Source organism: Adiantum capillus-veneris, chromosome 16 (assembly GCF_014529385.1).
Source record: "Adiantum capillus-veneris isolate H3 chromosome 16, ASM1452938v2, whole genome shotgun sequence".
NCBI lineage: Eukaryota > Viridiplantae > Streptophyta > Polypodiopsida > Polypodiales > Pteridaceae > Adiantum > Adiantum capillus-veneris.
The window spans coordinates 94,662,170-94,687,562 of record NC_140946.1 but is presented as its reverse complement, the minus strand read 5'-3'; the positions used below and the strand labels follow the sequence as shown (position 1 = coordinate 94,687,562).

Here is a 25,393-nt window from a genome sequence, read left to right as displayed (position 1 = left end):
AGTTTTCACATAGATCTATGGTCAAAGGTACTATGGATGGTATTCAATCTGCAAAAAGATGCTTATGTGAGCTCAATTTCTTTGGGGATTCATTGGAAGGGATTTTTTTTGGTGATGCTTACATTGCTTTTGGTGAATTGGTTATGCAAAAATTGGCATGTTGTGAAGAGAAGGATGATAAAGATGTTGTAAAGCATGTGGTAGAGCATGGATTTAGCCAAGGACATGTAAATGTGAAAAACGATATGACCTGAGATGACATAGAGTATTGTGATTTGGAATTCAGTTCATGCTTCAAAGAGGTTCACAAATCTCCAAATGAAGATAATACTTCTTGTGATGCCAATGCTCTTCAATGTGATACATATGCTTGTGGATTGGTGGATGAGATGTATTTCAAAGTTGTAGGCTCTTGTTTGGAGGGGGTGCAATTTGATATTCAGCCACCGGCCACTCCTACCAATGACTGGAAGGGTTACGATGATGAAATGGAAAAAGAGCTGCCTTCTATCTTTGTGAATCATGCTGATATTTGTGAGATTGAAGTACAAAGGTACTTGAAAGAAGGTGTGATGGTAGAGAAAAAGTGTGAAGAAAATATGGCCTATATGCATACCACAGGTGATGAGGATCCACTAAATCATGGGATATGCTCTCAAGAGGGTCCCATTGAAGAGGATCTTTTGTATCTTTTGGATGAAGCTTTGGATGGTTTCCATGCCGCATACAACAAGGGTTCTGAAAGATATCAATCATGTCATAAATTGGGACAACATGAACATGAGGACATGGAGCTTATGGCTCTTTTGGATGATGCTTTGGAGGAATTTCAAGCTCCTTATGATAGGAGTTTTCAAAATTACGATGAGGTATGTGACCTACAAAAAGAAGGAGATGAGCATGAGGTAGATCTTATAATATTCTTGGATGAGTTTATACAAGATTTCATGCCTATGCATGTAGCTTATGATTCACCAAATGAGGTAATGGATAATATGGAGCTTGATGATTCAGGGATGCATGTTGAAACTTTGGATACTAGAGGGGGTGATGCTAATTTACTAGAAATTCATGGTATGTGGCATATGTGGGACTTTCTTATGTTACTGTATGACCCAGGCGGACTTTATGAAGCTTATGGTCTTTGTTGGTGTATTTATATTCCCTTTGATAGAGGGAAATGCTTTGATGTTCTTGATGTATGTCCCTCCAATATTATGCCTATCAATCTAGGGAATGCATCAATTATCATATGGTTGTGCTCTTATAACAGAAATATTGTATTCTTTCCCAATGATCCAGATGGGAACTATGTGCTTATTGTGTCTCTCATTGCATGTTTACAATCAAGGCATATGCAAACAAAGAAGAAATCAAGTTGGCACATACCGGAGAATGTGCAGGTTTAGAGGGGGTGGATGTTGTGCCATGTCACATACATAGAGTGAAGTAAAAACATTCACCTCACTTTCAAACTTCTCGATGCACGGAAAGAAAAGTAATCATGTACATATTGTGGTATATGATGAAGCAGCTACTACCGTCGCTATCATGTACATGCCTATCCGGGGAGTCGTGGCCTTGGATGTGGCACCTTTGCGTGCTTTTCCACTTGATAAGATGCTTAATTTGGTTTGAAAATGTACATAGTCCAAGTGTTTCATGGTGGCACACTCAGCTCGCCTATAAAGACTGATGCGGGCAAAAACTGCCAAAAATTGCAGCTAACAGGCACCGTTGCAAAATTGCATGAAAAGCGATCCAAAATGGTATATTGATGAAAAATGATGCTTATTTATGGTTTTTATGCTTATGCAAGTGATCCCACAAATTTAGGGAATTTTTTGACTTCGTTTGGGATTTGCAGATCAAAAATGATATTTTTTGGGTTAAAAATGAGCTAAAAATAACCTAGTTTTGGTACAAAGTGGCAAAATAGCCCACAGATTGACACATCATCTCAAATTTCCGTGAGTAAGAGAGAGAGGGCTTATTTTAAAGAAAGGACCAGCAATTTTTCTCTACTATGCAATAGCTTCCATGGTTGCCCAATCTATGTTTGCTGCAGTCCCGCCTCTTCGCAATCTTGTATCTGAGCCTATGAGGGTGTGTGAGATTCAATATAGAAGCTCTTAAATCTCTGAAAAAAATCAGAAAATGGTAGCCAAGAAGATGGAAGCTCTAGTATTCCTTTCAAGTCTTTGAAGTTACGACTATGTAATTGGGGGCAAGGCTACATGATACCATGAAAGAGGTTTGGGTTTTGATTGATATTTGTGCTTGTATGAGCAGTGGAGTTTTATGGATAAAACTTTAGTGTTTTTTCAATGGTCTTTTTTAGTGAAATTGAATGTGATTTGGTGATCCTCTCATCATAATCTCAACTACGAAAACAAGCAATTTCCAAGCACGATAAGAAAGAGGGTTTGTGACTTTCTATCACGAACGCTCTTAGATTCTTAGTCACCCTTAGAAAGAGGGTTGGCGACAGATTCTTTTTCACAAAGTGTTTATGACTCTCATCACGATTTCTCACACCCACAGCTTTTGCACCTTCCCAACTAGACCACACACATTTGGAGAGAGGTATGTGTTTATCGAGCAAGCAGAAGCGTTGCTGCCACTGTGGGATTTGCATGTGGTTCTGCAAGCCACAAGAATCAAGTTTGACACAACCAAAATTAAACAGGTTCTTGATTCCTTCAATGTTAATGAAGACAGCGCTGTAGTGTATGGTAGAAAAGTGTCAGCAACTCCGGACGACACTGATTATTCTTTCAAGATGCCAAATGAGCCAAAGCCGACCATTGCCACTGCAGAGTAGATAAGTGCAGCTCTAAAGGAGGATTATGCAGCCAAAAAAAAGCACAAGGCCAATACACAAGGGGTTCTAGTAGCAGGTCTGGATGTCCCCATTGCTTACCAGTTTGTGGTTGAATCTGTGAGTCTGAAAAACAATGCCACAGACGTCTCAAAAACTCGTTTTTCTATGTTGATTGCGAAGATAATAGATGCCATAGCTTCGATCAAACTATGTCATATTTTTTCTCAGAATGTACTTCAGTAGACCACCAAGATAAAGTTGCAGACTATTTTTAAAGCCTGGTATGTCTGGCAGTTTCTTTACTAGGCAACTTCTCCTCATGCTCACGACCAGGTACGGATGGCTTGAAGTCAGAAATCCATCCCAACGACTAACAATTGATTTATTTCCAGATGAAGAAACCCCAGGTACTCATTTGGCTCTCACTAGACAGAAGAGAAAGGCCACGCAGGTGGAAGCTAGTAGTCCCAAAAGACCTAAAACTACATTGTCCAAGAGCAGTGCTTTCTTGAAGTAACTAGTGAGGCGGTCCGGGGCGGGCAACAAGAAGAGCAACCTCTAGACACCCTTCAAGGCTCCTGTGTTGCTCAATGGGGCTGGGGCACAACACAACACAAACCAGAACAACAAACCCACAGCCAAATCCCAACTACACAAGGGGCACCACCTAGTTTAAGAGCGAACTAGGACACAAAAGAGGAGAATCGTTAGAGCAACCCACAAACAAGCAAGGAATTTACACTAACCCTAACACCAATGGAACACTCTCACACACTAAAACACGAGAGAGAGAGAGAGAGAGAGAGAGAGAGAGAGAGAGAGAGAGAGAGAGAGAGAGAGAGAGAGAGAGAGAGAGAGAGATAGTGCTCGGGCTGCTTTGAAAAGTATCGGCAATGATCAAGCAAACACAACTATATATTTAAGAAAGAGAGAGAAAGGGGGAGGGGGTGCTTGTTGCATTAATACCTTCTTACAAATCCGTCATGACAAATCAAAGTGAGATTAGTATTTGTTCAGCATAGCTTGCGTAAATTTCACCACAACGCATCACAAGAAAAAACCACCCCAATCACTGTCTTAAGGCCAGGGGAGTCCTCTCCACCCTGTCGCCCTCTTACAGTATGTGGGATTTATGGCTAGATTGATGACAACACCAGAGACAAGCTATCAAGAACTTAACAAAAAACACCAAGACACTTACGCATCATTGTTGTCCATTACTTCACGTTGGAAGGGAGACAAAGTATCCAAGCTTAGTCCAAATCCACCCTCCTTGATTCAACAAATGTTGGGCTTACACTAGTAGGAGAAATGATAGATTTCCTACTCTCAATTGAATGAACACTCTCTCTCTTACAATGGCATAGAGTTCCCTTGCTAATCCCCTATTACAACACATGCACATGCATAAGACAATGAGCTTCCACTCAAGAGCTCCTTCTAGAGAGGTTGAGCTTGGCTTCTCAACCTATAGCATAGTGCTCTTTCTTATGGCTCCCCCCTTTTGTGCTATCTACACCCTCCTTTTATAGCAATTTTGAAGGCTAGGGTTACTCCTCTAACCATGGTTGGTTAGATTTTCAGCAATTTATCTAATTTCTTTTGCTTGGAATTATCAAGAAGTTGGTGGGGAAAGAGAGAGGAGAGAAATGGAGGTGATAGGACTTTTCATAGTGGGTTAGTGTTAGTAGAGTTAGTATTAATTTACAAATGGAATTGGATATTTACAATGGGAGTATCCATGTAGGATACAAATAAGGAAGAAAAACTCTTAAGAGGTAAGAAAAGGTGGATTTCTTACAAGGTTGATGCTCCAAGTGTCTTGAGTAGGGCCGATTTTGACGCTTGTTGACGGTCCACTAGCTTTGACGGTACATTTTTTCTCCACTCTTGACCTTCCTTGAGAGACAAGGTAATTGAAGCGGAGTAATCAACCACCATGATGCTGTCTTTTAAGAGAAGAGGCTGAATTTTGTGGTTTTTTTGATAGATATGGGTAAATTGGAGGAGGAAAAATAAGACTAGGTGGTCAATTTTGGAATGGAATTGTGTGTGGGAGGTATGAGTTCACCATGGTTTCTCTTATTCTTCAAGGTTGAGGAGAAGGTGAGTAGGGTGCAGAGAGGAGGGGTGAGAGAGGTGGGGATGATGAGTGGAGAAGTGTGTGTGAAAGAGGAAAATGATAAAGTGGAAGAGAGAGTGTGGCTGCATAACATGGGAAAATTGGGGTCCACTAATAAAATCATAGCTCACAGCTCGTAGCTCAAAAAAATATGAAAAAAATTTGAGGCAAAAGTTCAGCCCACGAGCTACAACTTTTGTTTGTATCACCTTTTCAAATTCGGAGAGCAAGTGAACTTTAAAAATTCAGCAAAACCGACCGTTTTTTCCACTGCAAAGGTCCTTGTGGGGTCCTTCTTTGGATGATTCTTTTGAATACCTCCAAGAGTGAGCCCTCCATAGTGCATGTATGCATGCCACCTACCCTTGACCTTAATTGGTAGGTCTATAATTGAAGATATTGTTGAGATTAGGATATAAGTGAATAGTACAACTAAGAAAATCAAATATTGAGGGGTCTAAAAAATATGTACATGTCAAATATAAATAATATAAGTGGAAAAAATATAAAGGGGTCAAAAGAAATCTCTCTCATTATGAGGCTACCATAAAAAGATAAATATTTTTGGTGTTCTAATTTTTTAGAAAAAACAAAATAGATGTAGGAAGGGAAAAATCACAATAGTGAAAAAATATACACATAAATAAAACTAGTTTTTTTGGATTTTTGTTGGGGTGGAGTTACACCAAATATAAGAGAAGCTTACATGAAAATATTTCTATATGGAATAAAGAGTATGAAAAATGGTAAGAAAAATTGTGGTAATGGTGAGGCAATGTACAGAGCATAAATAACACACACCTAGGTAGAAATATTTAAATAAATATCAAAATAATTATGAAAAAATCTTTAATTTAGGCCCTATATACAAAGAAATATTTACATACGCATGGGCCATAATATACTTATTTTTTAATTTTATTTTTTTATTTTTTTGGCTCAACTAGCCCAATGACTAGCTAATTGAGGGTTTTTTAAGAAGATATGGGAAAAGTCCCGTGACTCACGCACGCCTATGTACAGTGAAATGGTAGGGATAGCCACAGTGTTTGGGTGATTTTGGTAGGGTGAGGTAACTCACTGTGGCAATTACAAAGAGCTGAAAAAACGGCTATCATTAGCCCTCCCCCTGGATGATGGTATATTCATGTACCATCATAGAGCATCTTTTCCAAAGAGAGTGCTTCAGAGTCCTTGACGAGATCTTTATTGTTTGGCCCCTCAGAATTTTTGCTAGAGTTACACTCATGCTTCATGGAACAATACTTACATGGGATAGTTGCCTTTTGACAGATCTTTGGTAGATCCTTTGGTAGAAGGCGACTCAAATAGGGCTTCAAGCGATACCCGTTTACTTTCCTGGAGTGCTCTTTACCATTCAAGTCCATAAGCTGATAGTAACTAGAATTGAAAGCCTTCTTGACTATGTATGGCCCTTGCCATCTAGTTTCAAATTTGGCATCAAAACGATTATCGAGTCGATTGTCATACCTTAGCACAAGATCTCCTTCATTGATGCCTTTGTCCTTCAGTTTCTTGTCAAGCTTCTCCTTTGTCTGTGTGGCTTTCCTCTTATAGCACTCGTATGCTGCTTCTCTTTTCCACTCAAGCTCAGCTAAGGTAAGAAGTCGATCCATCCATGCTTCTTGATCATCTTGTGCTGATTTGCCATGAAGTCGCATTGTTGGAATGTTTAGCTCAATTGGCTGTAAAGCCTCTTGACCATAGACCAAGTGAAATGGTGTGAACTCCATGGCTTCCCTATATGTGGTTCGATACGCCCACAAGGCACCATCCAAGAAGTCATCCCACAACTTTGTCTTGTTTTTCACCATCTTTCTAATGATGCCTGCAATGACACCATTAGCTTTTTCTACCAAACCATTTGATTGGGGATAGTAGGGTGTACTGTGACGATGTAGAATGTGAAGTTCTTCACAGACTTCTGTGAGCAATCCCTTTCTAAACCCTGGACCATTATCAGAAACAATCTCCAAAGGTGTGTCAAATCTACAACAAATGTGAGTGTAGACGAATTTGCTCACTGTCTTCTCATTTACCTTTGCCACACTTTGTGCTTCCACCCACCTAGTCATATAGTCTACAGCCACTAGAATGTAGAGTTTACCATTTTTTGTCCTAGGCAGAGGACCCATAGCATCAATGCCCCACTATTGAAAGGGTCCATTTGCAAGCACGATTTGCCTTGGACCATAAACCAATCTTCTATTCCCATTTACCTGACAATTGTGACAACTTTTACACCAATGTTGGACATCCACATGCAAACTTGGCCAAACATACCCCGCAAGAAAAATCTTCTTCACAGTTAATTCTTGGGCAAAATGACCACCACATGCTTCTTCATGCAAACCTTTTAGAATGGCTGGAATTTCCTCAGTAGTTGGTACTCTTCTACATACTTGATCCCTCCCTCTTTGATAGAGGGAGCCTTCTAGGAAGAGATATGCGCTTGCCTTCTTCATGAGTCTCCTCTTATGAGCCTTCGTGAAGTCTTGTGGAAACTCGCCCTCCAAAATGTAGCCAATGATGGGAGCCAATGACTCCAATCCCTGGTACCTCGGTTGCTTCACAGCAGCCGCCACCATGATGACCTGCACTTCTTTATTTACACATGCAACGGCTTGTTGTGCAAGTAAATCAGCATCTTTATTTGGTTTCCTAGGAATATGATATAATTGCACCTCCTCAAATTGATTAAATAGCCTATGAATGGCATGAACTTTTGTCCTTAAGCTTTCATTCTTGCATGCCCAAATGCCTAAAATCTGTTTAACAATGAGAAGTGCATCTCCTTTTACCATGAGACGTTGTATCCCTTGGCCAATGCACATCTTCAAACCATGAAGTAGAGTGTCATATTCTGCTTCATTGTTGCTAGCTGAACTTGGTAGATTGAACTTCTCTTTCATGACCACCTCTCCACTTGGGTTGAGCAACACTAGCCCTCCCCCTGCTTTTCCTGTGGCTCGACGAAAAGCTCCATCAAAGAACAAGGTAAAAGCATTAGGAATACTTTTTGGTGGTGGCAATGGTAGGGTCTTTACTTCAGGCACCTTAATCTCCTTTTCGTGCACCCTATAAGTGAGAATCCCTGCCAATTGTGCACGCACACTATCTTCTACCTTGAAAGAGTATTGAAACTCTTGCAACTCCATAATCCACTTTGAGATCCTAGTACTAAGATTCATTTGAGATGACACCCAAGGGAACAAATTTTCTGCAGTGAGAATTACAAAAGGTTTCGGTAGCAGGTAGGATCTAAACTTTCTCACCGCAAACATGAGAGAAAGCATCATGAGTTCTGCTTCTGTGTAGTCTCTCTCCAAAGCATTCATGACCCTACTAGCAAAGTAGATGGGTCGCATCCTTGTACTGTGGGGATCTTGTTGTAGCAACACAGCACCAATTGTTTCTTTCCCAGCACTAGAGCTAACAAAGAATGTGTACTCCCAACAAGGAGGCATGAGTGTTGGTAGCTCTGACAAAATGACTTTAATGTTACAAAAGTACTCTTCAAGCTCATCAGACCATGCAAATTCACTACAAGAGGTTGTGTGCTCTTGTGACGCTGTTAGCGACGGAAATACACTGGGTTTTTATAACCCCCGGCGTCGCTAAAACCGTCGCTAATAGCGTCGCTACGAGAGCGTCACTATATGCGTCGCTATAGGCGTCGCTATATAGCGACGCTCATAGCGACGCCTATAGCGACGCTCTCACAGAAGAGTATAGCGACGCATATAGCGACGCTACAGAGCCATAAATAGCAACGCTTATAGCGACGCCTGAGAGAATATTTTTTTGGTGGCAGGGCATTGAATGCCCTGCCACCCATCAACCATATTGTACTTGATTCACTTTTTAGAAAAAGTGCAAAGGTAAATAATAGACCCAAAATAGTCACCCACAAGACGCATTGTTTGCAAAATTGACAATTGTACACATCATAGACAAACTGAATTGATTGGCAAATGTAATAATGACAATTGTACAACATCATAGGCATAAAGAATTGATTGGCAAAAGGAATTGCGGTGACAAATTTAATAATATACATGGTTCAAAAAGACGTATAAAATCCGTCTCATGATACATAAGCTATGAGAAACCCTAAACTAATGCTATCTAGCTACGGCTAAACTGACGTCGTCTAATCAGACGTCTCATCGCGTCCAAGCGGCGTATCTGTCGGATTCTGCAAAAAAAGACAATAAGACAGTTTTCAGTAAATATAAACATATAACGACATTTATAAAACAATACAAAAAATAAAAAAGAGTAAACCCTAATACTAACCATGCCGCCGCGAGAACTGAGAATGTCCATCAGGGCGTTTAAGCCCTTCCTGCCTGCGTACTCGCGCTCGTACGGTGTGGGATCACGTCCTGTCATCGACCACTGTCAAAACATACAAAGATTTCATTATGTTAGAACTAAAAAACTCATAAACCCTAAACTATCGAACATGCATAAAGAGCAATGTGAAAAGACTTACAAAATCGGCCTCAAATGATGCCCATCCACCGCTCCCCAAGTGGTGCGAGCTCCCTGCCTCTACTCGCGCTCTGGCTGCATCCTTTTGTTGCTTCCACTTGTCGGGATTCTCGCGCGCTGCTTTCTTCGCATTCTTCCAATCTTCTTTGGCCAGCCAATCTGGCCTATTCCACCCATTCTTGATTGCTTTTTGCACTTCGGAACGCTTGTGTTTGCAGTATTCGCGCATTCGAATCTTCATCAGGTCTTCATTGAAGCGCTGATCCCGTGTTGGAACGGGAAACTCATCATGAAGTATGCTGATGACTCTGTTTTTTAAATCACTTGGTACTTCACTCCATTTGTTTAGTATATAGTGTCTAAACAGCTGAGAGCAAAGACCACGCATGCGCGAGATCACCTTCTTGCCGTCATCATCCATGATGATGCCGCCGCTGATGTCGACGGAGTAAGGCAAGCCCTCTGGCCGGTGACGCGTGAACCTGGGTGTCCCAGCAGGGGTCTCTAGCGGCGTGTCGATGGGGGTACGGACGTCAGGTGTCTCCACCGGCGTCTGGGCGCCGAAGTGAGGAGTGTCGAGTGGGGTGGCTCCTGGCGGAGTAGGTAGAGGTGTGTAGCTTCTAGGAACAGTCAGCCGTGCAAAACCTGGCGTAGATGGCGATGCTGTGGCTGGTGTGGGGGCGGGCAAAGAAGGGGAGGGTAAAGAGCCTCGTTGAACACGAGGCGGTGTGGAGGCATCGGTGGCGGAATCCCCACAACAACCGCCACCGCCACCACTAGAGCGCCGGTGTCTAGACGAGTGTGACGCTCGTCTCGTCGACGCCGAAGCTTCAGAGCGCGCCGAATGCTCCGAAAGAGAGGGAGATGCGGATGGTGTAGGAACGCGCGATGATGCGCCAGAGCGATGACGCTCCACGTACCACTGTCTCTGCTGCGGTGACAAAGAAGAAAGAAACTCCTCATCATCCATACCTGCATTAAACACACGAATATTTAAACTTAATATTGAATGAATAGAGTAGACAATGACGCAAAGACCATTAAATACAATGACGTAATGACGCATATAAATACAATGACGCAATGAATCGAGTGATAGAAGAGGCAAGTCGAAAACTCAGAATTTTCAATCAAAAGATGTGAGCGCGAGTAGAAAAGAGCGTTACACACCATGGAAGCTACTTAGAGAGCTAGAGCTTTTACAGCACGGAGCAAAATTGTTCAAATACAATATTTGTGGCTTTAAGAGATCTCTCTCTCATCCTCGCATAACTCAGCATAACTTCCTATATCTATATAGAGCTCTCCGTTTAAACACATATCCTCTGTTTCATTTTGTAGCTCCTCTGCATGCACCCCATATAGAGTAGTAGCATCTTGATGCTCGTCTGGCACCACCGCAGCGGCTTCTGATTGAGCATCTTCTCTGATCTCCTCCATTGATGTCGTTGTGATTGGCACATGGTAGCCTTCATACGTCCTTGCACTACGAGGGGCTACCTCTATGACGTACCACCAGTTTGATGTAGACTTTGTAGGATGAAATACTACCTGCCAAAGCCACATAACTTACATGAGAGCTTTCAAGCACATAACTTGTAAAAGGGGGATGTTAACTATTTATATACTTACTTGTTCACAATGCTCGGGTAGTACGAAAGTGTCTCTTAGGTCAGTCCATTTCTTAGTAGAATCCACCTCAAGAAAACCAGACTCTCCTCTACGCACAGTAGCGTTTCGACCCTCCATGATTATCTTGAACCATTGCACCTCGAACAAGTCGACAAAAAATCCTCTATAATCGATCCTCAAAATCTCTTGCAGCGTGCCGAAGTAAGTGAGTTCCGCCACCACGGGATCTGCATCAGAGGAACGTCGTCGACTAGACTGTTCAAATTTTGCCATGATTCCACAATCTTGAGTAAAACGCTTTTTGTCGATTCGTTCCACCCTAAAATGTCGACCTTTACACCATGCTGCTGTGTATGACTTATACTACAACGAACAAAGATTATGAGTGGCCGTTCAAACGTTTATAAATAAAGTCACTTGCTAGTCGTACATTGCAAACTTACCTTGGTCGCGCAACCCCGAGAGTACTCCCACTCTTCTTCAGTCACTTCGTCACCGCATTGTTGTGCGCTTTTCAATTGGTTGTGCAACCATCTTAAGCTCATGAAGGTTGGTAGGCTCTCCAGAACCGCTGGATAGTGCATCGGTGGTCGTCTTCCCCGTCTCCACTCGATTCGTGCCCTTTGTCGCTCTTGCTTTGCATCCTCATATTGTGAAATCCACTTTTGCATCACTGGATTGTGAAGCATGCAAAATCGGTTGATTTTAGCCTCTAGATCTTCCGTCATCTTCTTCTCAACACCGAGATTGCACATGACAATCCCAGATATGCGCTCATCATCTATGGTTCGCCATAGCGTGTCCCGGGATTTATCAAATCCGTCTAGCCACTCTCCAATGTACACTAGGGACTCTGATACCAACCAACCTTCTGCCATGCTACCCTCCGGACGTGCCTTTTGACGCACATATCCCTTAAGCGTTTTCATGAAACGCTCTAAGAAGAACATCCATCTGGAATGAACTGTGCCAGCTATTTCCACCTCATCAACTATGTGAACAAGAAGATGCACCTGAATGGTTAGTATTGTAGTAGGAAAATGTTTCTCAAACATGCACACAAGCTCCGCAGCATTTAGTTTGGCGAATGGTATGGAGTCTACGTCGATCTCCTTTTGTGAGATCCATTGCACCAGCTTTGCAAGTTTGTAGATTGTGTTACGGATGTCGAGAGACAAACATCCCTCAATGGCAACCGGTAAAATAAACTGTAAAGTATGTGCAGCAATGATATTAAAGTCCACATTTTATGCAATGATATTAAAGTCCACTATGAACGTACCTGACACATTTTATGCCAATCGTGTGACTTCAAACCGGTAAGCTTTCCTTCTTTAGTAAAACACGTTCGGAGCGAGTGCATTACGCCAGTGGGGGTCCGCAAAGATCGAATGGCCTCTTTTACTTTGCGTTCTTGGGCTCCTGTGAAAATCCATGGTGCTTTAGGAAGTTTTATCGATCCATCAGACGCTGTTTGCGGCCAATATTGCTCCATACGATCCACATTTCTAAGGTCAACTCTGGCTCCCAAAGTATCTTTCTTGCCGGTCAAATGGTCCCATAGTAGATTACCCACATTCTTGAATATCTGCATTGGATCGAGCAAGTGATTGATCACGAGTCGGGGCCAGTATGGTAACTCGTACCATAGAGATAGTCTCTTCATCCCTGGAGGCAATCCGTCATCGCACATCTCCTTCTGCTCTAACCATGCTTGTGCAGACATCCTTGGTGGCTCTCTTCCCAAAAAGCCGTCGCGTAACACATGATTCTCCGGAAGATACGCTTGATGACCTTCGTAGATTTGCTTCTTCAGTGAGGGTGCCCTACGTGCATTCAGTCTAGGTCCACATGTGACACATGCTCTGTATCCGCTTGTTTGAAGCCCTGCATGTATACACATGATAATAGATCAACTATGGGGAAAAACAAGATTTACAGTGTCTGAGAGAGGAGTGTCAATAGATCACCTGAGCATTCTGTTAGCCCGAGATAGTCATGCATGGTCCACATTAGAATACCTCTGATCAAAGCATTCCGTCGTCCTGTGTGTCGGCTCATATCCACCACCTCTATGCCAATCCACAATTGTTGTAGCTCTTCCAATAGTGGACGAAGATACACATCCATATTCCCCACTTTATATCGCCCTGGCACAATCAAGCTTAGCCATAGGTGCCCCTTCTTCGTAGTCAACCACGGGGGAATGTTGTAGTTGACGATGACAACGGGCCATACACTGTAAGATGTTGATCTTTGACCAAATGGATTTACGCCATCCATAGCCAGGCCTAAGCGCAAATTTCGAGCTTCCCTGGCAAAATCCGACCATGTTCCATCTATATGTTTCCAGGCTGCGCAATCTACAGGAATTCGTAGCACACCATCCGAAGATTTATTCTCCTCATGCCATGATGCTAGGGCGGCCATGGACTTACATTCGAAGAAATGCTTGATGCGAGGAAGCAAAGGAAAATGTCGCAAAACCTTTTGTGGAATTTTTGTCCCGTGGAGATCTACTCGATATCTTTCGGAATCACATTTCGGACACTTCTCCATGTCTGTGTATTCCCCTCTGAAAAGAATGCAGTCATTAGGACAAGCGTGGATAGAATTGTAATCCATCCCCAAGTTTCGCAAAATCTTTCTTGCTTCATCTCGGGAATCTGGCATCACATTGTCAGCTGGTAGAATGTGCTCTTTCAGCAATCTACACAACATAAAAATATGATACAGTCGTGTAAAAATCTATCAGATCATTATACATTTAGAGTTCTATTAAAGTAAACTAATTGTAATAGATCACCTGAAAAGCGCTGTGACGCTAGTGTCACTCCATCCAAACTTTGCCTGCATGTTGAGAAGAACCAGGAGTGCTTTCAATCTAGACATACGTGCTCCATTATACAATGATGTATCGGCTTCACTTTTCATATCATCATAGATAAGCCTTTCTGAATCCATGATCGTCTCGATCATTTCATCAATCTCGGGCTCAAACATTGCCTCGTTGGGAATGTGCTCTGCATGATCATCCCCCGAGCTGTCAGAGGCTACATCTTGTGGCCTCACATATGCTGCTTGACCAAAGCGCCTGCGAATACGTCTATTGGGTTGCAAGATTGCTGCTTGTTGGCCAGCGTCAGAGTCCGACGAGTTATAATTGGCAACAACTCGATCTATAATAGATGGATCGAACTCGCCAAATTCGCGAACGTGCTGCAAAGAAACACGTCTTGTCCGTCGCACAGCATGCTTGCATTGATTACAAGGACATAAGACCCTCGTTGAGAGATAGGTGTTTCGGTTGGACGGTCCCACATCCTCGTCGCTACTCATAATGAGGATAAAAAACTTATAACCTGGACAACAAATTTAATATTCTATTGGCATTCTTCGTCTTATCTCTCTCTCTCTCTCTCTCTCTCTCTCTCTCTCTCTCTCTCTCTTTACCTCACATTCTCTAGTCATGTCCAATCCCCGCACACCTCGGTCTAGAGGTGCACGGAGATCAGAACCACCGGGTTATAATCTCGTCTTTATTGGTCAATACCTATATTTGTGGGTACAAGAAATCTAGACACCCACGTCTACATGATACTGCATGTAGTGGACAAAATCCCTTTGCCTCTTCTCTAGCTGTAGCACTTCACTTCATCTTAACATCTTTTCACAGTAGATCTTTTCACTATTCGTCTAACTCTAAACCCTAAACCGTAAGTAATTCTTGCGTGGACTCGATCTAACGTAAATAAGCGTAAATCTAAATAAACGTAAATCTAACTAAAAATAAAGCTAAATCTAATTTAACGTAAGTCTAATGACTAGAGGTTGTCTAGATGGTCATTGTGTCGGGGATGTAGTGACTCTTGCCGCCCTGAAGATCCACCTTCTTCCCTGTCTTCTGAAGACATTTCACCAGTACTTTTGGATCGACGGAGCCCACCATGAGTGAAGGCAGCAATACCCTATATTCCATTGAGGGCTTTCTTCACCCGCTTCATGCAGGCATCGCAGTCTATGGAGACCCGCATCTAATCTAATATAACGTAAATCTAAATCTAGCTTAAATAAACGTAAATCTAGTTAAAAATAAACCTAAATCTAATTTAATGTAAGTCTACATATAACCTAATCTTTAACGTCTTTTAAGATAGTTTCCTACGACGTTATAACTCTCTTCTTCCTGTGTGTGTGCGCGTGTGTGGATGTGTGTGCCAATAAAAAGAGATAAATGGTATAACCTTTCTATCACCCATGCCAAGTATGATAGATTGATTATGCCATTTCCCTCTTGAATAATAGGTCTTCAGTTCAACTCCTCGTCGGCTAGATCTTTAGGTCTTTTAATTTTAATTAGTTTCCTACGACGCTCCCTTAGTTTCTCTTTCTTTCTCTCTCAATGTGTGTGCGTTTTTTTGGATCGTATGCATGTTTTCTTTCTCTTTTCCTCTCTCAATGTGTGCGTTTTTTGTTTATGCATGTTCTCTCTCTCTTTTCCTCTTTCAATGCGTGCGTTTTTTGTTTATGCATGCTCTCTCTCTCTTTTTCTCTCTCAATGTGTGTGTGTGCATTCTTTGTTTATGTATGTGTGTGCGTTTTTGTTTTTGTTTGTACTCTCTCTCTCTCTCTCTCTCTCTCTCTCTCTCTCTCTCAAAAACACTATGTGTGTGTGTGTATGTGTGTGTGTGAGAGAGAGAGAGAGGGAGAGCGAAAGAGGGGAAGGGAACATGAGAATGAGGAGAGGGAAGGAGCATACCTGGCTCTCCTTCCTCTCCTCGTGTGTGTGTGTGTGTGTGTGTGTGTGTGTGTGTGTGTGTGTAGAAGAAAAAGAGAGAGAGAGAGAGAGAGAGAGAGAGAGAGAGGGAGAGCGTTACCTGCTCTTTGCTTGAGGGCACCGAAAAACTCAGATATGAGATCTGAGTTTTTGGTCGCGCTCGGTTATTTTTTTTACCCCAGCTGGCGTCGCTATGAGCGTCGCTATAAGCGTCGCTATGAGCGTCGCAAATTTACAAAGAAATTTGCGACGCTCATAGCGACGCCGGGAATTTTTTTTTTGAGCGTCGCTGTGTGAGCGTCGCTAATATGAAGAGCCTCTTGTAGTGATTCTACTTGTTGTGTCAACTTTTGCAAAGGGTGAAGTAACTCCGAGGCTAAGTGAATGAAGCGTGACATATACTTCACCTTTTGAATGAATGAGATGACCTCCTTAAGACTCTTGGGTGATGGTAGCTCAATAAGAGCCTTTGCCTTCAAAGGATCCACTTCAATGCCTTTGTAAGAAACTTTATGACCAAGCAAGATTACTTCATCCTCACCTATATGGCACTTGTCGGGGTTGAGTTGACCTCCCATGTCGTAGAGCTTCTTTAAACCTTCTTCTACCCTTTGTAGATGCAATGATTTTGAGCTATAAATACAGAAATCATCAATGAACACCCTAATTGACTTTCCAAAGAATGCTTGAAACACCATATTCATGAACCGTTGGAATGTTGCAGGAGCATTTGTCAGACCAAATGGCATGACTCTAAAAGCATAACAACCCCAAGGAGTGATAAAGGTTGTTTTCAATTGATCCTCCAATGCAATCCCTATTTGAAAGTAACCTGAGTAGCCATCACACACAGTGTACTTCTCATGACCAGCTACCTCATTTAGTATCTCATCCTGAAATGGGAGGGGAAAGTGATCTCTTTTTGTTGCCTCATTGAGTGGACGGTAATCCACACACACCCTCCACTTTCCGTTTTTCTTACGAGTGACAACAACGGGAGAGACCCATTCTGAATTCTCCACTGGATAAATGAAACCTGTTGCTAGAAGCTTTCTTACCTCCTTGAGTAAAGCCTGCTCCTTGATGACTCCTAGCCTTCGTAGCTTCTGAGCCTTAGGTGTGGCCTCTGGCTTCAACTCAATTTTGTGTTGAACAACATCTACTCCACGCATATCGGTGTAGTCTTTAGCAAAAAGCCTAGGAAACTTCCTTAGCACACATTTGAACTCCTCTCTTTCATCCTTTGTAAGTGTTGTTGATAGCATACCTTCCAGCATCCCTTCATCTTGAACACCTTCATTCTCTTGAGGACCTACCTCCTCCAAGCCTTGACAAGAGGTCTCTTGGTTGCTTGGCTTAAACCTTACCCCCATGACTTCGATGGAAGACTCCTCTTCAGTAATGCTGCCGCTACTTTCTTCTTCTGAAGTGCTATCGGTCCAACCTTCTTCCGTCTCACTTTGAGATGATTCTTCATGGAGCTCCTCTTGGCGTTGCTCCTTCATGTCAAAGACAACCTTCTTATGATTTTCATTCCTGCAAATTAATTTCCCACTCTCCCAATCCTGCAAAGCTCGCATTTTCATTAGCCATGGTCTTCCTAGGATAAATGGGTAACCATTTCCCTTGGTAGACATGACATAGAAATCCACTGCCTTCTTAATGCCAAAGGCCTCCACAAAAACATTTTTACAAATGCCTACGCACCTAGCCTTGCTATTGTTTTCCATTTTCACTTTGATTTTAGGTGTCTCATGGATGTGCATGCCTAGTCTTTGCATGAGCCCTTCTGTCATGATGCAAATTTGTGCACCCCCATCCACTAGACCTTTCCTAACCAATCTTCCTTTTATGTAACAATCTAGCACAGGTGTAATATCCTCGTTCATTTCAGCATGTGCAATTTTTACAACAGGAAAACTCTCTTTTACCTTTCTCCTAGTGCTAACTGCCTTTGTTAAATCCCTCCTAACTTGTGGGCATAACGCAAGAAACTGAGGCCATGAGATATCAGGACCCTTACCTCGCATGTCTTCCAACAGGTTGTATGGAGCCATACCATGTCCAAGAGGGAAGTCTTGGAGATTGATACGACGTCGAGTCCTCTTAGCTTCCTTGGTCTCCTTTGCCTTCTTGCCTTGTCCATGGTCACTCTGTGATGGGACACCCTCTTTCTCTTTACCTTTTCCTCGGCCACGCTTAATGCCATTTGCTTCCATGTCAAACTCATTTGAATTTGTCACCTGTACCACATGCACATTTGGATCTGGCAAAGGTGGAACTCCTTCTACCCCTTGTGGAGGTGGTCTTGGTCCATTTGGCCTTTTTAGAAGCCTTGGTTGTTGACCATTTCCTTCACCTGCATTCATCACTGGGTAATTCAAGTTAGGTCTCCCTGGCTCCCCACGGGGCCAAGGAAAATTATACATCCCATGTCAAGACTCTCCGCAATTCCAACATTGCAAGACTCTCCTAGGTCGTGGATCTCGCTCTTCAGACTTCTTTGCTTGTCCCTTTGGACCTACAGCTTGTGCAAGGTGAATTGACAGGCTGCTTAAAGATTCGTTTAACTTCTCAATTACTTCCGCCGTTACCTCAGGAATCTCCCTCGATGTTGATGCTTGTGACTTACCTTTGGGTCTAAGACCTTCTATTGGAACCTCTCCCCTTAAGCACTTGAGTTTCCTATATTTCTCAGCAGCCCTAGTTTCAGCTGCATCAAAGGTAGCAGGTGCACCCGCCTCAACTTTTACCTTAAGGTCAGGAAAGAGTCCGGCTATGAACCTCTCCTTCTTTAAAAATTCTGCACCATCACCAGGGTTAGCAACATTTCGTATCCATAGAGCCCAAAGACGTAGAAACTCTTGCTTGTACAAGTAGTAGTCATCTAAGTCTTTTTGCTTATGAGAAACAATGTCTTGCCATAGTTTTTGAGTGTTTTGGGGATCAAAGAAGTATCTCTTAAAACGATTCAAAACTTCTATGTAATTCCCCTTAACTTCCTCAGCCAAAGAGTCAAACCAAGTACTAGCATCTTTCCTAAGGACCACCTCAAACATTTCTACACGTTCTTGATCAGTTACTATCCTCTTGATACGGCAAGACATCTTGAAATTCTCTAGAAATAATTCTGCATCCTCTCCAGGCTCTCCAAAGAAAAGAGGATATCCAGACATTTGGCGTTGGCTCTCCATTGAATTGATTTCAAAGTGAGGCGTTTTTGTTTCTTTCTTTCTTTAAAAGATTTACACAATAATATTTTCTAACTTGCAATCTATTCTACAACAAAATAAAGATATTCACATCAAACGACCTATGATAATCAATAAGAGGTAGGATGACAGGGTTTGGTGATGGGAGAATTTCTCCTACTCTTTGGGCACCAAACATGAACACCATACGTTGTTGAAAATGGATTTTCCTACTAATTGCAATGTTTATTCTAATGTGTGGAGTGAAATGGAAGGGGAAAACCTCTATTCCTGGGCCATTATCCATGGTCTATGCATGACCTAATGCTTAAAACAAAACAAAAATATAGACGTCCAAACTAAGGTCGTACCTAATGAGAGGCAAAATAAAAGGATTTACTGAAGCGTTTATCTCATCCAACCTAAGAGGACCTAAAATTCTACGAATGACACGTTGAAACTGCAACTTAGTACTAACAATTATGTGTACCATTTGCCTTGCAATGGGAATGAAGGGATCATACAAATTTTCGTGATTCATGCAAACTACTTGACTATGCTAAAGGTTGATTCTACACAAAAATATACAAGCCGTTCCTCAGTGGGGGCACCAATTTGAGGCAGTCCGAGGCGGGCAACAAGAAGAGCAACCTCTAGACACCCTTCAAGGCTCCTGTGCTGCTCAATGGGGCTGGGGCACAACACAACACAAACCAAAACAACAAACCCACAGGCAAATCCCAACTACACAAGGGGCACTACCTAGTTTAAGAGCGAACTAGGACGCAAAAGAGGAGAATTGTTAGAGCAACCCACAAACAATCAAGGAATTTACACTAACCCTAACACCAATGGAACACTCTCACACACTAAAACACGAGAGAGAGAGAGAGAGAGAGAGAGAGAGAGAGAGAGAGAGAGAAAGAGAGAGAGAGAGAGAGAGAGAGAGAGAGAGAGAGAGGGAGAGGGAGAGAGATAGTGCTCGGGCTGCTTTGAAAAGTATCGGCAATGATCAAGCAAACACAACTATATATTTAAGAAAGAGAGAGAAAGGGGGAGGGGGTGCTTGTTGCATTAATACCTTCTTACAAATCTGTCATGACAAATCAAAGTGAGATTAGTATTTGCTCAACATAGCTTGCGTAAATTTCACCACAACGCATCACAAGAAAAAACCACCCCAATCACTGTCTTAAGGCCAGGGGAGTCCTCTCCACCCTGTCGCCCTCTTACAGTATGTGGGATTTATGGCTAGATTGATGACAACACCAGAGACAAGCTATCAAGAACTTAACAAAAAACACCAAGACACTTACGCATCATTGTTGTCCATTACTTCACGTTGGAAGGGAGACAAAGTATCCAAGCTTAGTCCAAATCCACCCTCCTTGATTCAACAAATGTTGGGCTTACACTAGTAGGAGAAATGATAGATTTCCTACTCTCAATTGAATGAACACTCTCTCTCTTACAATGGCATAGAGTTCCCTTGCTAATCCCCTATTACAACACATGCACATGCATAAGACAATGAGCTTCCACTCAAGAGCTCCTTCTAGAGAGGTTGAGCTTGGCTTCTCAAGCTATAGCATAGTGCTCTTTCTTATGGCTCCCCCCTTTTGTGCTAGCTACACCCTCCTTTTATAGCAATTTTGAAGGCTAGGGTTACTCCTCTAACCATGGTTGGGTTAGATTTTTAGCAATTTATCTAATTTCTTTTGCTTGGAATTATCAAGAAGTTGGTGGGGAAAGAGAGAGGAGAGAAATGGAGGTGATAGGACTTTTCATAGTGGGTTAGTGTTAGTAGAGTTAGTATTAATTTACAAATGGAATTGGATATTTACAATGGGAGTATCCATGTAGGATACAAATAAGGAAGAAAAACTCTTAAGAGGTAAGAAAAGGTGGATTTCTTACAAGGTTGATGCTCCAAGTGTCTTGAGTAGGGCCGATTTTGACGCTTGTTGACGGTCCACTAGCTTTGACGGTACATTTTTTCTCCACTCTTGACCTTCCTTGAGAGACAAGGTAATTGAAGCGGAGTAATCAACCACCATGATGCTGTCTTTTAAGAGAAGAGGCTGAATTTTGTGGTTTTTTTGATAGATATGGGTAAATTGGAGGAGGAAAAATAAGACTAGGTGGTCAATTTTGGAATGGAATTGTGTGTGGGAGGTATGAGTTCACCATGGTTTCTCTTATTCTTCAAGGTTGAGGAGAAGGTGAGTAGGGTGCAGGGAGGAGGGGTGAGAGAGGTGGGGATGATGAGTGGAGAAGTGTGTGTGAAAGAGGAAAATGATAAAGTGGAAGAGAGAGTGTGGCTGCATAACATGGGAAAATTGGGGTCCACTAATAAAATCATAGCTCACAGCTCATAGCTCAAAAAAATATGAAAAAAATTTGAGGCAAAAGTTCAGCCCACGAGCTACAACTTTTGTTTGTATCACCTTTTCAAATTCGGAGAGCAAGTGAACTTTAAAAATTCAGCAAAACCGACCGTTTTTTTCCACTGCAAAGGTCCTTGTGGGGTCCTTCTTTGGATGATTCTTTTGAATACCTCCAAGAGTGAGCCCTCCATAGTGCATGTATGCATGCCACCTACCCTTGACCTTAATTGGTAGGTCTATAATTGAAGATATTGTTGAGATTAGGATATAAGTGAATAGTACAACTAAGAAAATCAAATATTGAGGGGTCTAAAAAATATGTACATGTCAAATATAAATAATATAAGTGGAAAAAATATAAAGGGGTCAAAAGAAATCTCTCTCATTATGAGGCTACCATAAAAAGATAAATATTTTTGGTGTTCTAATTTTTTGAAAAAACAAAATAGATGTAGGAAGGGAAAAATCACAATAGTGAAAAAATATACACATAAATAAAACTAGTTTTTTTTGGATTTTTGTTGGGGTGGAGTTACACCAAATATAAGAGAAGCTTACATGAAAATATTTCTATATGGAATAAAGAGTATGAAAAATGGTAAGAAAAATTGTGGTAATGGTGAGGCAATGTACAGAGCATAAATAACACACACCTAGGTAGAAATATTTAAATAAATATCAAAATAATTATGAAAAAATCTTTAATTTAGGCCCTATATACAAAGAAATATTTACATACGCATGGGCCATAATATACTTATTTTTTAATTTTATTTTTTTATTTTTTGGCTCAACTAGCCCAATGACTAGCTAATTGAGGGTTTTTTAAGAAGATATGGGAAAAGTTCTGTGACTCACGCACGCCTATGTACAGTGAAATGGTAGGGATAGCCACAGTGTTTGGGTGATTTTGGTAGGGTGAGGTAACTCACTGTGGCAATTACAAAGAGCCGAAAAAACGGCTATCACTAGAAAGTCAGGTTAAAACTGTGCTTACTAAAAAATCGTCAGCAGGCCAGATTTCAGTTGGGACCATCCAAGAATCGAGGAAGAGTCTAGCAAACACTAGTGTTGGAAAAGACCAACCAGACAAGACCAATGCTGATCAGGTGGCTGTCCATACTAATAAGGAAAAAGGTCAAGCACCTGCTAGTCCAGTTACTAAAGTTCCTATCCCTTTTAGAAAATTGGCTTTAGACTTAACTAAAAAGGACATATTACAACAGCTACAGAGTCACCCACTCACAAGTTCAACACAAACCTGACTTTACCATATATGGATGGACTATTATTACAGTTTATGAGCCAGTTGCCTCTGACCCAGTGACAATCATGGATGGTTGCTCGGTGCTTATCCTTTCATCCTCAAATATGATTGTCAATGCTTTGGGAAAAATGATGGATGGATCAACATCTACTAGTGAAGTGAACAAGTTAAAAGAAGAATTGAGGAACAGTGAGCAGCAAGTCGATAAGTTGAAACAGGATATAGGGGAACAATCATTGCAGCATAGTGTTCTTGAAAATAAATCAGCCAGGAAAATTAAGACATTGATAAGCAAGTTGTTAATTCTTGAGTTTGACATGAGGCAGTTAAATGAAGAAAAGCTAGAGGCTGAGAGAGCTACTGACAGATTTGAGACTATGCTGAGGATGAAGAGAGTTGATTTCAACACATTGCTGACCATCCACACTGCATTAAAATATCCGTTAACAAAAAGATACATATTCAATAACTTGGTTGATATTTTGAATCGAGAAGGCAACACCATTTTTGATATGGATAAGTGGAAGGTACTCATGGAAACAATACAAAGTGATTTGCAAGATAAATTGTCTGAATATAATAGTGCTTTGGCAAATCAAGATATTCAGGACTACATTGATAAGAAGAATAACCTCGCTGAGGATTTTGAGAAAGCAGAAGAGAAGTATGAAGAGAGGGAAAATGAACCAGCAGATAAAGAGGATGATGATAATGACTCTCCTCCATCTCCGCCTTCAGGAGCTGGTGTTGGTGGATCAGCTGCCAGGAGGCAATCAGCCCAACACAAACCATCCAAACTAGTATAAGGATCAACAATCAGGAGACGAGGGGGCTGATGATCAGCAACCAAGCAACACTGAAGATTCCCCAATACACCAGTCACAACACAGTTCATATGTGAAAGGAAAAGCTAAAGCTGTGAATGAGACTTTGAAGGGTGATCAACAACATTCATTACAGCTCATCAAACTGAACAAGAGGCTAAGACATCAGCAAGCTCCTATTACTAGGATGTATCTGGAGGATGATGTTCTTCTTTCTGATCTGGAACATTTTCAAATAGTATATGTTGGTGCCAAAGAAATGATCCAGCATTGAAAATCAGCCGCTTTTCATGATCAAGAGTTGTGCCAATTACTTGATCATCCTAGCAGAATTTAGTTGCTAGAGAGAGTACTTGAATGGGCACTTACTTCATCAATCCACATTGGCAGCGGCAGTCTCCTATAGACTGTCATTCCCTAGCCATTAAATTAGAGCTCCTACTTGGGAACAGGCCTAAATATAAATGTATGAAAGAAGTCAGGAATCAACTAAAAGAAGTTCTACTTCAACTGAAAATTGCTAGAGGAGTTCTAGACCACAGAGTACAAGCTATTACTGAAGATCAGACTTCCAGGAGTAAAGGATCACAAAATCAAATGACAGTAGGGAAAGAAGCAATTGGTTCGAGTCAGTAGGAAGATGATGCAATAGGAGAGCCAGGCTGTTCTCAACTTTCTAGAGTTTTTAACTGATTTCCAAGCTCTCCCGTATGTATTGCCTGCTAGAGAGACTGAGCTGCCTAGGTTTTTCCCAGCTTTGTATCCTCAACATCTAAAAACCAGTGAATCGGCTCACATACTATAACATCACTGATGATGTTCAGTGTTGGAGCTATATATGGCTCACTCTACTCAACTTGGTCTCACCTATATATTTGTATCTTGTCCTCAAAATAGAGTGGCGTGAGACGCAAGATTGACGGCCACAATATGAATAGCAAAAATCTAAATCTTCTCGAAAAAGTTAACGCCAAAATAAGAAAAACGATCGCGGACGCTTCACGAAGAAGTAGGACGAAGAAAGCTGCGTCAAGCTCAATTGCAGTAAAAACAGCATAACTTTCTGCTGCGAACTCCGATTGACGCAAACCTAGAACTCAAATCGAAGAGCTCGAGGAGACGAACAAGTTTTGGATGAAAAGTGCCATTGCGCTACACTCCATTGCGCTTTTCCCGTTTCTCCAAATTTTGAGCAGAACAGCAAGAAAAATTGAGATGAAGTTCAGGGTGTCATCAACAAGAAAACGTAATCAACGATTAAATTGATTAGCAATAAACGTCACACAAAACACTAATCATATTCTTCTTAACACAAAACAACCACAATTAACAAGAATCAATGCTCAAAAATAAAATTTGTAGCAATTTTTGAATCTTACATGCAAATCGCATACACATACTGTTTTGTCACCATGAATTGAATCGACGCATGATCGTTACTGCTCTGATACCATGTTGAGATGTAGAGAGAAAGAGAGAGAGACCAGACAAGAGACACACCATATACGCTCCCAAAGACTGATTCATATTGAGGACAAGACCTTTGGAAGTGTCAGAATATCCAATAAAAATAACTTTAAGACCAGGAGCATCAAGCTTTGTTCGTGTTTCTTTGGGAACATGAATATAAGCAATACATCCAAAGGTTCGAAAATGAGATACAGAAGGAATGTCACCTGTCCATGCTGTGATGGGTATCTTACCAGAGGGTGTAGTAGTAGGAAGATGATTCTGAATAAATACTGTTGTCAAAGTAGCTTCAGCCCAAAAAACACGAGATAAGCCAGAATGAATCAGCATACATCGTACAGCATTGAGAATAGTGCGATTCTTTCGTTTAGCAACACCGTT

The 25,393-nt window shown here is 41.6% G+C and overlaps 1 pseudogene; it reads left to right on the top strand.

The window, feature by feature from the left end:
• The first annotated feature begins 239 nt into the window (after positions 1-239).
• Positions 240-1,409, top strand: LOC147439485 (uncharacterized; annotated as a pseudogene).
• The last annotated feature ends 23,984 nt before the right edge of the window (positions 1,410-25,393 follow it).